We start from the raw sequence: 16,660 nt of genomic DNA, 5'->3' as shown, positions 1-16,660 counted from the left end.
GGGGTGTGAGTACATAACGAGGGTTCCAATCTTGTTAGGGGTGAGTGTAAGCAGTGTAGCATGGTGCAGGAACAGTGTACAGGGGTTCACAGGCAGATTTTCTGAGTTTAGATGAGCTACGATTTTCATACACATGTTGTCGGGGTGCTGGCATCAGTTACGGGGGAACCTGTGCAGGGTCCCAGAGATGCAGGCCTGCTTGTGGGGGGCCCCATGCACTGTTTGAAGGGTGTGTGTATTTGCCCCTGGGGGAGAGCGCAAAGGTATCTGTTCTCGCTGTTTATGCTTTGGGTGTGGGCGTGTCAGGGCTTTCCAGGCGAGACTTGCGAATACGGTTACTTTGGCAGCAAAATTCCTTGCAAGGCGTGCATTTTTTATTCTGCACGCAATCCCAGGGACCGCATCTCTCCGGTGCTGAAATCTCTCCACTGGCTCCCTGTGGGTGCAAGGATCAAGCTTACTATTTACGACGCGCTCTTCCAAAATCTCTTCCGAAATACTCTTCTAGTGCTCTCCGCTTGGCCTCCTTCAACTCTCTGTGGGTGAGCTGTTTCTCAAAAACAGAGATTTGGGGGTAGATCTCTATTCTCTGCAGGTGCCTCCCTCTGGAACAACCTACCTACCTCTCTCCATCTTGAGCCGGACCTCCTCAATATCCAGAAACACAAGACCTTCCTATTCTGTTCCTATTTCTTTCTCCCTTTCTCTTGCTATCCCCCTTCTCTTCTCTGTTTCCCCCCTTCTCTCTTCCCCAACCTGCTCAGTTAGCTAACTAGTCGCCTGGTGCACCCCCAGAGCCTCACACGTCCCAGGCCCCCCACCAGTCCTGCACTTGCCTCCCGGCCTCTGCACTCTGCCTGGCACTACTGCAATATGATCCATGATAGGGGCAACCACTCTGCACTTAACGCTGGACCCTGCTGGACTGGGCACACTTGTCCCCATTCCTCTACTTGCACTTCCCATTCTGCACACTTACACAACCTGGAATGTTCTGGGTGTAGCACGTCTGTCTGTCCAGTCCTCCCTCTGTCTCCCCTCCCTATCCTGGTCATGTTTGAAATACTCATGCACTGGGTCATTGATGACCAACCACCAAGCAATCTGAAATCCTTGCCAGACCAGTACTGTAGTTTATTGATCTGTATGTTCCTTTCCCTCCCCCCACCCCTCCTCTCCCCTCACTCTTTGTCAATCCCTTCACTAGTACATATGCCTCTGGCCTAGTATGCTAGCTATTGTTATTATGTAATTCGGAAACTCAAGGGCTAAGAATGACAACTTTATTCCCTTGTTCCCTTTCCACCTTAAAGCGCTTTGCAGCACTTCACTGTGTATAAGCGCTTTACAAATAAACAATTACAATTACGCAGGCTCGCGCAGTGTCCTTTTCAGTGCATGGCCATTGCAGGATTTATGCGAACATTTCCACGAATTGGGCCTTAAGACTTATTACAAAGATGTTTTGCAGGCAAAGTAGTAAAAATCACTGCATCTCATTGATTCCCAGTAGCTTCAATAATAATAAACGCTAATATCATCCAACTAAATACTATTCAATTTTATCGATTGTGGACTGCTGGAAGAAAGAGTCAGCCCTGCCAGAATTTGAGCTTGTTCATGTTTCCCCTTTGGCACTCAATAATGAATGCATGCAAAGTTATTCATATATTTGAAAAAAGAAAGTAATGCAGAAAGACACCTCCACTTTCTCACCTAACATTCCAATTTCATGCACATTCCTATTTCTTAAAAACATTTTGAAAGAGATCTCTGAAATTATGTCACATAAGTCTTGCATTTGTAGTGCATGCCATTTTGCATTCCGGTATGAATCATAAATGCAGGACTTCAGGTACCAAAATGCAATCTGATGTTAACCTAAAAGATAGGACTGGTTTATTACTTCACACATAGCACAACTTGAGTCTCTGCAAATGACCCCATGTATAGTTGTACTTTTTTCAGATTTACACACAACACAAAAGGGCCTTATTTATAGCCACCGACATGAATTATTATTTGGCACATGAAAACATCTCGGTGTTATGCACAATGTGAACACAATGTGTACATCCACAAATAAAGGTGACAGACTCCTTTCAACGGATTCCCAGGCAAAGCCCCTGGATGGGGTCTGAGCTGTGAATATCTCATTTATTAGTTCCGAAGGCAAGTCCCTGTCAACGTTCACGTCAGAGTACATACAACCCTCTAGGGAATATGCCATGAGATAGCTTTCAAGGATAACAAGGTTTAATTGTACAGAATACAAAATATCACCAAAGGACTGTGCTGCTCTAGAATCTTCTGACTCCAGAATACATGACATAGCTTTATGAGGGACCACATCATCATAGATGGCATCACGTATAGGGTCTAAATTAGCACATTGCATGGGGCGGATAGTATACATAATCCTGCTCCATGTGGGATGCCAGGCAACAATTGGTTGGTTTGTGTGCTGTCGGTCAGACTCCATGTGGGTCAGCTGGGCTCATCTTGTTGTCTAGTGAAGGTCGGGTCACTCGTGAAATTCAGTGTTACATCTAAACTAGCACACTAAGCCTACTACTACATCACTGTGGCATGCACCTTGGCGGCCCGGGATCGGTGCCAGGGGGAAGGGAGGATGAAATACAGACACACTGACCCACAGATTGTAGGCTTTGTTGATACCGTTCCTCTCACACCCAAGATCTCCACCCTGGTTTTGATCTATAATTTATACCTCCCTGTACCTCGTGTTACAAAGGATATATTTCATGCTGAGGGGTGAAATGGTTGTGCATGATTCGATCTTTTATGGTCGCTTGGTTTATGCTAGGACATAGGGGTCGCTTGCTTATCCTGGAACGCAGGGGTGTGGGGTTTGCGTCAGTGGTGTGGGGCTGACTTTGGGGTGGCTAGGTGGAGGTTTGAGGCCTGCTGGCAGCTTAGTGGTGTTGAATGGGCACTGTGCTGAGTCTGGTGTTGTCTCACGCTCTGGAAGGGCGCATTCCTCTGAAAGATAATAAATGTTTGCAACAGTGAAGGGACATGGGGGAAGTGGACTTCCGTGAGAACTGACGGTGCGGATTAATTCTGTCTTAATGATGTCGTGCCTAGTGAAATCTTTCCATGGAGCTCGGCTGCTGCAGCGCGCTCATGCAAGCCTGTTGTCATAACTGCAAAATGGCGCTTCTTTCTAAATGTCTCCTAATGCCATGCATGTGCTGTTCACGCTGTATTGCTTTCGAACTGAGTTTCATAGTGCGGTACTCTCCCCCCTTATACAGTACACTCTCTCAGAGGGGATTTGCTTCACCTAAAAGCTTTTTGGGGGGTGGGACATACTCATTTCCATCCCAACACTTGGCTTCATGTGTGTTGGTTTTTGCAGCAGGACATTATTGCAGGCACTCCCAGTGCTTTTCTTTAACAAACTGGGCTTAACGTGTGCTCAACATGAATGTGCAACATCCTTCAGTCAGAGAAGGGAAATGCTTCTCAAGAAGATGTGTGTTTACTCATGTGCCCGTCATCCATTTGCATACGTGGAAAGCAATGGAATAGTTGAAATAATTGTATTTCATTTAATGGAGGAAATCAAGCTGCAGGTAGAGCCCTGGCGCTGATTGGGCGCTCATGAGTTATTTCCCTCCTGTGCTGTCTCATGTTCACTGTTGGATTTCTGTCTGTTTTAAGTGTGTTCTCTTATCAGCACACTGTCAGCAGTATTGCTGTGGACTCACGAACAGCAGCAACAGCCCACCCCATACTGATCCCCTCCTCATTATGTAATGTTATAGGCTGAGCCCTGGGGGCAGGACAGGAGGACCTGCCCCTCAGTTGAAAGCCTGTCTACGCTTCTATCTGTAATGCATTAAGCATCAATAGTTGTTGACTGCATTGCAAACATTCTGATTGGCTGAGAGGATTTAAGTATTGACCACCATGTTCTAATAGCAATGGGGAAAGTGGGTAGTAGTTTGTTATCAATAATAGGTTTATTGGAATCCCTCATCTGATCCTCAGAAGTTACTTTCCATGTGGCTTACTACTCTGTGACAACATTGGTACTGCACCACTTCCAGCCAATTGATTTATTACAATGGGTCAGGTAAAACCTCATTTACTAAAAAGGCTAGCACTGCCTAGCGGTATTGTCCTCTGATGTCACTTCCTGCAGTGCTGCACATTCTGTATGCTAATTACCCCCCTCTTATTTTTTTAGGATGTGTGCCCAGTGGGAAGCTGAGTGTTGAAGCCGAAAGCAAACTGAAAAAGTATATTACTATAGAAAGGTTAGATGTAAAATTGAGTCATGTCACCTACGAAGGACTAAGAAAATATTTAAGAACAGAAATATATTTGTTGGGATGCTAAGTCTCAAGGCCTACATTGGCCTGAGAGAAGATCAAAGCCTGGCAAGGTTGCCCTTTGGGGCCTTAGAATTCAGAGCTAGAAGATTGGGGAGACTAGCCCCAAGTCCCAGTAAGGACCTAAGGCACGGTGGGCCACCGTCACCACACAAGGCCGAGAACTAAAATAACCTCCCGTTACCACCTTATGCATGTTGAAATTAAACCTCTGACTACACCAAAGCTTGGAGTATGCTTTTTAAGCGGCATCATGTTATGTTAGGAATGTGTTGTATAGTTGGAATTTTGTAAATCATTAGTTTTTCTTGTAAAACTGTTTTAGCACAACCTTTGTCTGAATACATTTTTTAGGTGTAGAATAAAAGTCAAAAAGGTTTTATATCCGACAAAATCATGCAGCTGCATATTCGTTTTCTATAGAGCTGGCATTTGTGTGGCCGGTGCCCATAGAACAACCCTGGGGGTAAACTAGGAAGCTTGACTGAGATGTTGGCAAAATCTGTGTTGTGATTAAATCAGATCTATGATATGGCAAATATGCCTGCAGTACCCCCTACTTATTGTCTTATTACAGATCAGTTGTGGTGTCAGAACGAGCCTGTAATAAGAACAGTATTTCCAGGCTGCCATGTATATATTGCCGACATTGGGCCTCACTACGAGCATGGCGGTAGCCGTGCCTGTATGGCAGGCATGGCTACCGCCATGCTCGCTACCGGCACCGCCGCCTGCAATTGGGCCCTAACCGGCCCTTTACGAGATGAAGGGGCCGGTAATTGCCCATTCGTGGGAGGCAGCAATGCTGGGCTCCCAAATCCCATTCTGCCCCATAGGGCACAATCGTGGTTGGGAGCATGGTTGTACCAGCACCATTGATACCGATGGCGGTGCAATCACGAGTTCTGCTCGCAGGTGCCGCACAGCCGCCTGGTCTTCAGGAACCCATGAGCAGAACTCGTAATGTGGTGGCCCAGATTGAACGGTGTTGGTGCCTTACCGGCACCGTTCATGTATTTTAATGGGTTATGCTCTGGGCTAATGCAGGTTTGTATTGTGGGCTGAAGCTAAAGCATTATATGAACCCTTTACGTTATAAGTGACCCGATTGTTTGAATTCCTACTTTTATTACCATCTTTATGCTGAATTATTGCCCTGCATTAGCTCATAGTGGGACTACTGTACCTGCTCAAGAGCTAAATGCCAATTTGCTAATTGCCAATATGGCTTTTGGCCAAGATCTAAATCTGCTTTTGTGCTATTTTCTTGTACTGTGCATATCTGCACTGCTTAGCACCTAATGCAGGAAAAGGCTATTAATGTGATCGTGTATTTAACCGTATCATGGGCTGGTCTCCCCTGGGCTAGTGGGCCGTGGCCTTCTAATAAATAACGCAGATATTTTTTGCTCAAATCCGAAACTTTGTAATTGTGCTAGTTTCATGAGATAGCTGTGTTTGCATTAGTCGTCCTATTAAGTCTGTTAGTCTGTACGACATACACATATTATTTTGCTGTCACTAGGATTTATGCAGACTGGGTTGTTTTAGTTTACCCTGAAAAAAACCGCTGTGGCTAAAGAGGCAAGCTATGTGTTGTCAGGCATGGTAACAGTGCACTTGGTTTCGGAAATGGACTGCAGGCAAAAGCCCGCCACAGCGCCCAGTACGTAAACTGTTCAATAGGTCAAACCAGACCATGGAGGACATAAGTGGGGAAGAGACAGCGTGCATGATTGTTGTTAATATTTTAGAGGCTATCCTCGTCCCTAGTGAGTCAGGGAGAAGTGGCAGCTTTGAGGTCCCCAGCAGCGCCATCTTTTTCAATTTTGAGGAAGCGTGTGGGACTCATATGAGATGAGCCACCCCGCCCGCGACTGTTTTCTATTTGTGTGATTCCAGATCAACCATCTCCGTGACGACTGTAAAAGGTCATGTGGGTTAGGTGGAAGTTCATTGTCCTTCCAGGGAACCTCACCCAGGGAGTGCATGAGGTTACAAGGGGCGGTCACCAGGGCTTTAGGTGGGCCGGGGCTAGCTATTAAAACCCACATGTTACAACTGGACCCAGTAGAAGCCAATTGTAATAGTCCACCATTGCTGTATTAAACATTTGCTGTGACATGCCTTTCCCTCGAAGACACTGTGGGCTTGTATAAAGTCCAACTGACTGCTTCCAAATGGAGTCTCCTGAATCTAGATGCTGACGGTTTGGTGCATGCATATCTCCTGAATTCCTATCAAGAAAGATGCAGGGTTATTTTATTTTATGAGGTGAATTCCATTATTGATACCTATACATTACAACTGTGAGAAAACGTGAGCTACTCACCAGGGGTGTGACACAGAATATGCCCCCCCCCCGCCAGCCACGCTGAGTGGGCCCCTCTCCCATCTCGGCAACAAATAGCAGGTCGTGCCACACTCTGGGCTGGCCTAGATAACCACGCTTGCGCAATAGGCACACACGTGCCGCTGCAGGGGTATGCCTCACACTGCACTAGGAAAAAAAATATAAATAGGTGTTTTAATGCATTATATAGCACACTTTCTGAGAAAAAAAATGCTCAAAGGCCAGATCATTTGTAATTGATTTGTAGGGTATCACCAATCCAAAAATCTAAAACATGCAGGTCACCAACAGTGTACAGGAACATGAATGCTTTTATTTATATAATTCTTTGCTATTAAAAATGCCATGCCAAAATGAAAACACATCTAACTGGCTGCACAATGTAGACCAGTCTAGACACGTAATAACATATTACAGTAAAGCATGGCAGGCCACATTTAGACATAACTAGACTGCTTGCACCAAAATGCCAGTTGAAGCAATAACACTGATCATTGTTATTTTATGACAGATGCCCAGAAACATATACAATACTGCAGTAAGAAACGGCTAGACTGGCAGCACCCAAATGCCAGTCTAGCCAGGTAGTTACACTTAGCAGGACTGCTTTCTCAGAGATGCCCAGTTAAAATAAATGTCAAGCAAACTTAGAAATGGCTACACTGGCTGCTCTGAAATACCTCTCTAGCCTCTAATACCACATATCATGCCTGTTTAGCCAGGTTATGGATGACCATTATGATTGATCACACAATCCCCATCCCACCCCACCCACCACACATCACCTCTCCCTTTCACCCCCTGCCCCAACACCCAAAATCAGTTTCTCGGCCCAGAATTAACTCCACATCTCTTTTCCTTGTCCCAGTGCTTACGTATCAGGCTCCTTGCCTCATAGGTAAGTACTGGGATGAGGAAGGTTGGGACTAGGAGTAATGTACATTAAAGGTAACTAGCCAGGCATTACCTCCATGTCCCTCTACCTCATCCCAGTACTTGTGTATGAGGCAATGTGCCCCATACACAAGTACTTTGGTGAGGAAGAATCTGACTGAGTAATGAAGATTCCAGTAAGTAACCAAGGGCACAACACCATTGAGCTGACTGGGCTTCAGCCCTCCCCCATCCCCTCTTAAATGTGGGGGCTATGTTGATTCGACCTGACTAATATACAGAACCGTTGCCGGACAGAACAGGACGCAGATGTTAAACTGCACCTGGGTTTCACTGTTAAAAACATTCCTGCAACTACTAGTGTAAATCATTTCACTGTTAGTACCTGCATTCAAATGCCTAATTGTATAGGCAATTGAAATCGTGATGTGGGTTTAGCACTTGCATGCCATGGAAGTAATTTGAAGGGTAGAAAGGGGACAGGAAACAGCTTATTCGCACAGCAGTCCATAAGTGGGTGCTTTAAGACTTAAAGCAGAGTCTTAACTGCTTGTAACATTAAAGGTGCACTAGAATAGTCTCATTAGAATGCATAAATAAGTTAAATGTCCCACATAATTAAGTTTGCCCATCTCCCACAGCCCATGAAGTTAGCACCTCTCCCTAAATTTGAAGGGTTAGCACCCCCCGAAATCTAGGTTTTGTTGCACCCTTGAACACAAGTACACACACCATTCACCATACACACTCATGCATACCCAGCCACCCACACGTGTAAGTGTGCACCCTTTCACCATACAGGCACACCCAGGCAGCCAGCCATACATTTAAATGTGCACCCCTTCACCATACAGGCACACCCACCCGGGCAGCCACCCATATATATAAGGGTGCACTCTTTCATCATACAGTCACACAGGCAGCCACCTATACATTTAAGTGTGTAGTCTTTCATTATACAGGCACACCTAGGCAGCCACCCATAGTGCACCCTTTCACCATACACTAGACACGCACACCCAGCCATCCATACATTTAATTGTCAACTCTTTCACCATACACTCACACACACAGAAATGGTTTCTTTATGCAGTCACTCCGAATCACAAAGAAATTATTTTCGTTAAGGACCGACCCAAGCTCCCTCCACCCCATGACATGGAGGCCTCCAGCCTAGAGGCTCCATGTCATGGGGTGGAGGGGGGGGGGCTCTGCCTTAAAAAATAAATAGTTTATTTTTTATAGTCACTCTGCCTTCATAAAGAAATTATTTCTGTAACAGAAATAATTTCTTTATGAAGGCAGAGTGACTACAAAAAGAAAATGTTTTTTTTAAAGTCCAAGGGCCCCCCTTCCAGCACATGTGGTGGCGGGGCTCCCCGCACTGCAGGGGCTGAGGGTGGCCCCATTACGCCATTACTCACAGCCGACATTGAACAACTTGCATTATTCAATCAGTGAAGACAAGGTGTCTTGTTTGAAATTATACTTTCTTGTTTCTAAATAGTTTCAACGGATCCAGTAGCTGACGTTTGGGTTCTTGTAATTGCCTACGTAGGAAGATTTAGTGGTGATTTTTGTCCCTCGCTGTGCACCACAACATACACACTAGGCTTGCCCATTTAGAGGCAACGGCAGGCAAGTTTCACACTTTACCTCACTAAATACCATCCCTTCATCCCTTGCTCCACTCACATGGCTTTACCTTACCATCCCTCTTTCCCTCACACCCTCTTTACCTCTCTCCTCACTGCCCCATTCCCTCACTCATCATAGACACTTTACAATCCCTATCCCTATCCCAAACCTGGTTGTTTCGTTTTTATGTAACACTTCTTAAAATGGTCACTGTTTTATGCACAGCCAGTGTTGAGAAATAAGTGTACTGAGGCACACATGGAGAAGGTTATATGCCCAGGATCACACACTTTTGGTCATTCGTGAAATCCAACTCTCCTCATTCTAACGCTGACAAAAGCATATTTTCGGATTGCAAGCGATAAGGGAATTACACCAGATTAAAAGAATGGAGGACGATAACTAACATGGAACATTTGGTGTGAAAAGAAAAATTTTGGCCCAGTTTTGAAAAAAGGCTGTGAGGCCGGGACACGTGTTAGCACAGAGGGGCTAAAGAATGCATTAAACTAACTTTAGACATCGAGTTTTCGACAATTTATGAGGTGTCCGGCGTAACAATGGAGTGCCTACCCTAATACTCATTTTAACTTATACACTTGTGCCTACAACAATTTGACACAAATATGAATTGTAAAAAAAAAAAAGAAAACCAAATAGGAATTGTCATACCAAGCAAACCTACCAAGCCTCCGACCAAAATATGTTTTTGTGTTGGGTAGAACTGTTTTTGACCTGGGGGCAGGATGCACTATATAATTCACCTATTCTTGTTGTCTTTTGGAGATCCATCCTGATTGAATCTTCCCACCCACCAATCACTGTATTCTGTCATTTATTTGACTATTCTTCAAAGGAACTATGGCTCAGAAGTAATCCTGACAATATATAAAAAGCTTTCATAGAAACATGTTAGGTAAGACAAGTACGTCTGACAGAAGACAAACTATAAGCAAAATAGGTGGGTGGAAGGTTTAGAATAAATCTTAACCACTGAAAATGCTCTGGCAACTTCCCACACCACCATGTGTTAGCACATCAGAACCACTGCACAAAGGGACTAGCCAATTGTAAATCGGTCTAGTAATGTCCCAAATGGGAGCAGCCAACCAGAAATGGCAGGTCACGCCCCCTATGCATGAAATAATAAGCAATGCAAGGCATGGTTCAGAATTTCTTGGCCTTATCAGTGAGGTGCAGCTTGGTCCACAATGTCACAGTAAACAAGTGACCCACATCTGGGCATGCCCTCTGTCACATAGGAGATAAACTAGAACCAAAAACTGATGGGTGGAAGGTTTTGAATTGATCTGAATCCTTGGCAATGTTCTGCCCAACCTCCCACACCACAGTTTGTGGCAGTCCTAGGCCACTGCAGAACGGGACCAGCTATATCAAAATTAGTCTAGTACCGCCACCAATAGGAGCAGTGCAGCTGATCCACCAGGCCACATACTTTATGCATGAAAAAAAACAAGCAACCTCAGACATGTTTTAGCCTTGCTGGGCCTCATCGGTGAGTTGCAGATTGGTTCCCAGTGGTGTAACGAGCAAGGGACCATGCCTGTCCATATTTTTAGGGGAATAATGCCCACCCAACAGAAAGGCATATCTTCACAAGTCAATGAATAAAACAGGTGAGCTAAACATTGTCAATTAATCTATATCATTCAACAAAGTGGAATGTCAAATGCAAGGAAGGAAAAAGCTGCAAATTAAGATTTCAACAGTTGACACAGTGGATGAACCAATGCCTACTTCCAGATATCAATAGAGGTGATGATTCCCTGATAGATTTGGAAAAAGAAGATGGTGCCTGTAAAGGTCTGCTCATAAGATAGCCATACTCTAGCAGCATTTTGAACTATAGCTTCACTGCATGAAAACACGCTCAGAAGGCGAGCAATGCTGGGCCCTTCTGTAAGGCCAAAGAGCCATGAGGCATTGAAAAAGTAAACCCATGAACAGGGGGCAATAAAGAGAAAGCAGGGCCACATACTTTCTGCATGAAAAAAACAAGCATCCTCAGCCATGTTTTAGCCTTGCTGGGCCTCATCGGTGAGTTGGCCATCATCAGAATGTGTGCCGCTCCTGCTGCTCTAATGCTAGAGGAACATCTTTAGCTGACTTCACGGCTAAATATTACTTGCACAGCTAAATGAACATTGCCCAGAGGATATCCTAGATAAAAAAAAAGACAACTCTTAATTGGGGCACCCCATCATTGAATAGATAAGTGTACCTGCGACCACGACCCCTAATAATGGCATCACTGGATGGCATTACAGTTTGGAGGGTACCGTTTCATGGACTACATCAATTATGTGGGAGGAGGTTCTGAAGGAAAAAGCAATGCAGATGTATCCATAACACCAGAGGACAATGAATTTAAATGAAAGTTGGGTCCAGATGTCAAGTTATAAGGGTTAGGGCTGCTTGTACTTCCCAAAATATATCCTGCGAGGAAGTCAAGCTATTCTAAGTAGGTTTCACCTGCCCTGCAAGATTCCTTTTGTATTTGCTGAGGGTTGAACCCTGGTATTAGAGCAGGGTCCAAAGCCGGTCACCCAACTGCAAGGCCAAAGACTAGAGAGGGATGTTTAAGGACCAATTAGAAGACCTGCACAATTATAAACTGGTTTCAGGGCCTTTAAAAGTTCCTGCTGTCTTTCAGGATTTTATCTGGCTGTTGAATTAAGAGTCAACATGACAGGCTCACAAACCGGTGGTTTGGGGGCGTTTTAAAAGTGCTTTTGGTGCGTTTAGAATAATGTATCAGCCTTGGAGGAGTGTTTTGTTGTTAGTCGTGTATTTGCTGTTTCTTGTACCCTAACTTGTCCCTTTCATATGCCTCTGTGTACTTTCGTTGCCTCTTTAATCTCCATTTCTTCCCTTACTCTCTTTTCATTTTTAGTTTTTTAAAAACGTTCCTCTCCTAGTTTCCATGTTCCCTTTGTGTCACACTAGAATTGTTAAAAAAAAAAGGTTCCCCACCATCTTTATCATATTACATTTCCCTTGTTTCTACAGAAAACCTTGCTTGTAATCATACAAGGTGTCCCTCTGCTCAGCTCAGGCACCTTGCCCAATGGTTGGTGCTTCAATATCCCTTTCTCAGTATGTGAGTTTTGTCTTTGAGTCACTTGCTTTGTGTTTTGCACATGAAGCACATTTGAGTTTTGCAAAATGAGACCTCAAGCAACATGTCCTTTATTTGGAGGGACTAGCAGGGGGAGAAGTTGAGGAGCTGGAATACCCCTAAGCCTCTGTATCAAAAGTTGAGGTAGAGTGGGAGCCAGAAAGCGAGGTCAGACGGAGGTTAATCTAGAGCATGAGTTGTAAGGCAGTAGTTGAGGAGGGAAAAACGTTGGTTGAATATAGGAGACAGTTGTTGAGTTGGGTCACTGAGTAGGGGAAGGTGGTGGTTGAGGAGCACATGGTGGAGGCTGAGAAGGAGAAATGTTCTTTGGGTAGGGCAGATGGTGTTTGGGGGAAAGACAGATAGGTACTGAGGTGAAGGGTGTGGCTACCAAGTGAGAGCAGGCTGCAGTGTTTACAGAGTCACTTAAAAAGTTGCAGAAGGTGGGTGAAAACCTTGCCTTTGCATCTAGTGCAGAGGAGATACTCCAGAAGCAGCAGGGAGAGGCAACCACAGAGGTACAGTGGGACTAACGAAAGAAGGGAGAGCAGGAGGAGGTAGTTGTGCTGCAGGAGACCTGAAAACATCACATAGAGGAGCCTGAGACCATCACCACCCAAATGCTTTAGGAGATGCATAGCCTGTACAGAGGGGACAATGCTGGCTCAGACTTTCTTCAGGAGGTTGAGCTCAGATGACATCCCCACCCATGACCCATCTGGTCATGGTGTGGGACTACTCTAAGTGGCCCAAGGGTGATACTGTTAGGGGGAAGCAGGGAGTGACATTTGCAACCTCTTTCAGAAGACAGTTCATCAGGAAACCCAAGTAAGAGTGCTTTGGGCACCTCCTCAATTCACAGGCACTTTTGATTGTACTGTTGTGACTTTGATCATGACTTGCTTTCTGGTGCCTAGCTACCACCTGCATGATGTTCAAAATGCCCAACTTGAGCTGTGACATATTTTGTGGCAGAGAATAGTACTTTCGCCAAGCAAGACTCCGTATAGAGTTGGATCTTTAGGACAGCCAAAATCATTTAGCATTATCCCACTCGGTCCAATAGCAAGGAATTACAAACAGCAGTGGGGAGGTACAAATCCCAATTTTTGAAGTACATGTGATTTCATAGGAATGTTTGCTGGATTTACTATGAGCAGTATTTCTGCGTGGTAAATATGCAGAATAATTGAGGTAAAGTGGAGGATCCAGCTCCAGCTTTTTGCTTGAGATAAATCCTGCCCTTTAACTCCACACTTGGATTCTGGTGGCACTAATTCTTTCACCACCAAAGAAGTATTGGTAACAGAATTCCTGCCTTTATTGTCACACTGTCAAAATTGGAATGCGGCCCCAAGTAGTCACACTTCCAATATAGTGCCTTTTTATTCTCATAAATAGAATCACACCGAGAATGTTCTCACCTTTTTGTACTAAAATTGAAGCCACTTTGCATAGTTAATTATTTTTAAATACCACATTATATTTGACAAACTAAAGCATTGTATTCACATTGTGATCATGGCAGACGTGTGTGAAATGCCCACTACAAAAGGCAGATGGCTTCTCAATGCTTTGGTCTTCTCCTAGAATAACACGATGCTATGGCATTCTCTTCCACTTACAAAATGAATGCACGCTTCTCTGTGTTTTGGCAATCTCACGCCGACAAAATGCACACAGGGCTCTCAGTCATATGTCCTTTTCCTGCACCTACAAAATGCATGTGGTGGTTTACAGTGCACTGAACGTGTCCTCTGTCTACAAAATGCATGTGGTGGTTTACAGTACACTGAACGTGTCCTCTGTCTACAAAATGCATGTTGTGGTTTACAGTACACTGAACGTGTCCTCTGTCTACAGTGCACTGAACGTGTCCTCTGTCTACAAAATGCATGTGGTGGTTTACAGTGCACTGAACGTGTCCTCTGTCTACAAAATGCATCTGGTGGTTTACAGTACACTGAACGTGTCCTCTGTCTACAAAATGCATGTGGTGGTTTACAGTGCACTGAACGTGTCCTCTGTCTACATCATGTATGTGGGGTTCTCAGTGCTTTGGCCTTCTATGCCCACAAACAATGGTGTTCAATGTACACCAAACACAATCCGCGGCTGCACCAACACAACAAATCATTTGTCCTCAACCCTCTCAAAAACACATTCCAACATAAATCCCTGACAATACCTATGCCCTATTATCAATTTAATTCTACTCTAAACTAAGTATCCTACAAATCCCTCCCCTAACACGCCTGAGCCACTCCTGCCTCTTGAAATGCCATCCAATGATTGTCGCAAGTTTTTGCTTGCCTCTCTTTATATATGCAGAATGCCAAACCCAGTAGAACCTTTTGTCTCGAACCTCATGGTAAACCGATACAGTTCGAACCCATGGAAACTACCTGTTTTTTTTTTCCTTGAACCATCTCGCTCATGCTTAATAAGGATCACATATTAGAACATTTGCCCAGGAGTTATCAAAACTATAGAAAAGTCCATAATGTTTTTTATAAAATAAATCAATTAAAGAGCGAAACTAGTAAAATAAAAGCAAGAAGGAAGCATCATGGTTTGATTCCAAATGCGGAGCAGAAAAGTGTAGATTGTGTCTGGTTATTAAGGCAAGAAGGAGGTCAAATAAAATAACCTATCATTTTAATACAGAATACAAACTTCTGTTAACATTTCAAAAATACTGCTCACTCTGGAAGACAAAGGGAGGATTTGGCTAGCTTAGTGAATAAAAGCACAGTCCTGCTTGACATGTTGACTGAAAGTAGAATGTTGACAAATGCTGTCTGCCCGTGTAGCTCAGAGAGTTTTGTAAGAGTGCTAGACTGAGTGTTGTATGGGATTGTCATTTGTGGCTGATCTATGAATGAATGAACGAATGAACGAATGAACGAATGAACGAATGAATGAATGATGTGGTCATTGGATGTCCTCTGGCTTATATGTGACCTAAATGCTACAACCAGGACTGCGACTATACCTGAAGAGTAAAGCCTGAGTCAACCTTATTCTTGGTCTGCTGAGTCACCTGTAAACCCCTGCCACCTACAATCCATTAGTGGTCTAAAGGAACAGTGGAAAATTGTGTTCCTTCCTCAGACAGCCAAACGTCACCTACCAGCTAGAAAAAGTATTAACAAAATAATTGTATGGAGACAATCTCACATGGGCAGACTTTGCTGATAGCAGGCCCAACGATCCAGGGACCAACATCTGAGGAAATAGTTACCTATCTGAAGGCAATAACGTCAGGTACAGTACGTGTTCCAGACATGTTTATAATTGATCATGTTACCTATGATTGTGCTTGGTAGTTGCTAGTTCTCAAATAAGATTTTAATACAAACAATAATCGAATTGTTTACCTTGTTTTATGGTCAAATCCCATTATAATCCCCATTTTTAGAAAAGGTGGTGGCTGACTGAATTGTTATTGTCCTGTTCCACTTTCGGAAAACCTTATTGAAATGGCTTGGATTTAGGGTGTAAAAGTCGGATAACTGATCTCTCTCCACCACACCTACCGCTATGAAGCAGCTATTACACGAATACCGCATGAGCTGCACACATACCCGGTGCTCACAAGCACCTTTTTGACTCCTTCTACTCTCTCTACTGACCTGAACTTTGGTTCCCAAGGGTGTCCAACCTACCAGCGCCTTCAGACCATACCAATGGTATATAAGGCGCTATATAAATGCAAAGTAACATAACATAACATAATGTGAATAAGGTCATTCCTTTCAGTCAGGCCGGTTTTCAGGATCGTTTTTCAACAATCAACCATTGTTTGGTGCTGTCTTATTTAAGAGAAAAATATGGAGGCATCGTGAGAGCATTTTTATACGTAGCATTTTTAGATTTCAGCCAGCCATTTGACTGTAATAAGTGGGAAATATTATGGTTGAAAATAAATAGGATTGGTCTGCCAGGTTGTGTTTTAAAGCTCACTTAATTAGTGTACAACAATTAATTGGAAGTCATTTGGTATAAAAATGGAGTAATCAAGATATGTAATGCTCATATGGGTTAGAATGGGGTGATCGCTAGCCACACTGTTGTTTATACTATACGTGTATGATCATGAAGATACTCTGGGTAAGGGCTTCAAAGATTTGCTTAAGATGCACAACACAAGTTGTAGTTCATTGATGTTTACCCACAATGACACATTGTTAGAGTTGATGGCTAGAATATTTGATCAAACAAGAAGCAACTGGGGCACAGCATGTTGACTGACATTTCTTACCTTTTTTCAGG

Source organism: Ambystoma mexicanum, chromosome 12 (genome assembly GCF_040938575.1).
Source record: "Ambystoma mexicanum isolate Mex_15411 chromosome 12, UKY_AmexF1_1, whole genome shotgun sequence".
Lineage (NCBI taxonomy): Eukaryota > Metazoa > Chordata > Amphibia > Caudata > Ambystomatidae > Ambystoma > Ambystoma mexicanum.
The sequence above is the reverse complement of the archived record's forward strand: the minus strand, read 5'-3'. Positions refer to the sequence as shown.